Here is a 2,288-nt window from a genome sequence, read left to right as displayed (position 1 = left end):
AGAAAGAAAGAAAGAAAGAAAGAAAGAAAGAAAGAAAGAAAGAAAGAGAAAGACAAAGAAAGATCTTTGCTTGACACTTCCTCTAGGTACTTATAATACTTTGCAGAATGTCCCAAAAATCATATTGTAATTTAAAGTTTTAATTGATAAAATCTCCATTAAGACTTTCTGTTTACCTTATATATTTCCCTTTACACAGTCAATGTCCTAGAAACACGTGTCAATACTTATTGTTTCTAATTGTTCATCTTCCTCTCTTCATTCACATATGAGTTAGCTCTTAAATCTACCACAGAACTAAAACATATCTACAGGGTTAGCAATAATCTCATCTGTTAATTCCTATTCTCTTAATATCTGTCCTCTTCTTAATCCTTATCTTTCTTAATATGTCTGGTTTCTGATTTGTGTTCTGCTTTTTTCTTGGATCTTTCTTCTTCCTTGCCTTTCATGAAATTACTGTGTCTTGATTCTCCTACTTATTCTGACTAATTGTTCTCAATCTCTTGCTTAGTCATCATTCATATTTTCTATCCACACCTGGGGTCTAAATTAAGGCTATGCCCTAGGCCTTCTCCTTTTCTTCCTATTCATTCTCTTGTTGATCTCATATGTTCACAATGATTCAGTTATATCTCTCAGCATGTGACTCCCAAATCTATATACTTCACCCTAATATCTCCGCTGATTTCTAACCTTACATCACCAATTTCTTATTGACTACTGACTCCTGGATGTCCTGTTCACAACTCAGTCTCAAGATTTCTAAAAGACATCTTTTTTTTTTCCTCCTCTGCTCTTAAAGTAACTAGGTTTGTTGATGATCTTTTCAATCACTCAAGTTAAAAAAAATGGAATTACCCAACAGTTATGAAAGACCTAAGTTCAAACATTGATTCTGTCTTAAACTGCCTATGGCAAAGTCACCTTAGTTATGTCATTTAACTTCTCTGGGTTTTATATTCCTCACCTTTAAAATGAAGGAGTTAAATGAAACGACATTTAAGTTTCCTTCAGTCCTTCAGCTATCCTTTGCACACTTCACTCAAATGAAATTATTTCTCCACATCAACAGCCTCTCAGTCATGTATTCTTTTTTTTTTCCATTCACATAGTCTACATCCTCATTTAGGACCTCATTATCTCTCTCCTGAACCGTTGCTAAGGGCTTGTAAATTATTTCTTTGCTGCTTGTTGGTATTTTTCCAACTACACTACCATATAGCTATCAATATATTACTCGGCCAAACAACAGTCCTAACCACATTTTGGGCCTCCTCATCCGTATCCCCTGGCTTCCAAATGCCTCTAGGATAAACTACAAAATAACTCAGCTTGACATTTAAAACCATTTATTATCTGATACCACTGTCCCTCCCCCCCCCATTTATTTTACAAAATTCTTCATGCTTTATATCTTCCATTCAAACTCACTTACTTGCTATTCTCTATATTGGGCATTCCATTATGCGTATCTCTTCCTTTGCACAATCTCTATGCTATGCTTGAGAAACACGCTTTTCTCTCATCTCATGGGTGTCTTGCTTTCTAAGGTTCATCTATGTGTCACCTTTTTGGGGAAGTCTTTCATTATTCTTTAATATTTGGTGTAGTCTTGCTCCTTAAATCACTATTTTTTAAAATTATCTGTTTCATCTTGTATGACTCATTGGAATGAAAACTCCTGCTGGCAAGAAATGTTTCTCATTTTTCCCCCTTTATGCCCTCATTACCACTTATTGTATAAGTACTAAATGTATAGTAGGCATTCAATTCATTTTTATTCAGGTGCAATCAATCTGTTGAATGACATGAGGAAAATTTGAATAAACACAAAGCAGAAGGCAAGTCATGTATTATAGGAAAACAAAAGACTTTCTTTTCAGGGGGGTATAGGGAAGGCAGGAGACAGAATCAGTGAAGTAACTACATAGATGAGGTAAGACATGATCCAGGTCTTACAGAAAGAAAAAAATATCCTAGAATAGAGAGAGTGACTTTCAGGAGTATTAGACTTTTAGCATGGATAACAAGATAGCTAATGGTACCATGAAGAGAAATAGGACAGATGGTGTAAGGGATATTTTCACAGGGCTTTTTTTTAAGGCAATAGAGTGAAATTATATCCACATTTGGATATGTTGAATTTCAGGTAGACAGGTAGGCTATTCAGCTTAATTTATTTTTCTACAAGGTAATTAGAACTGAAGAGTCATGGTTTCAGTGCCAGAGACATATATAAATTGCAGTCCTTCATGTGAAAATGATAGCTGAAAGCTAGGAAATGT

Source organism: Petaurus breviceps, unplaced genomic scaffold, assembly GCF_028583685.1.
Source record: "Petaurus breviceps papuanus isolate PSGF00001 unplaced genomic scaffold, PetGlider_PUasm1.0 181, whole genome shotgun sequence".
Lineage (NCBI taxonomy): Eukaryota > Metazoa > Chordata > Mammalia > Diprotodontia > Petauridae > Petaurus > Petaurus breviceps.
Note: the sequence above shows the minus strand (reverse complement) of the source record.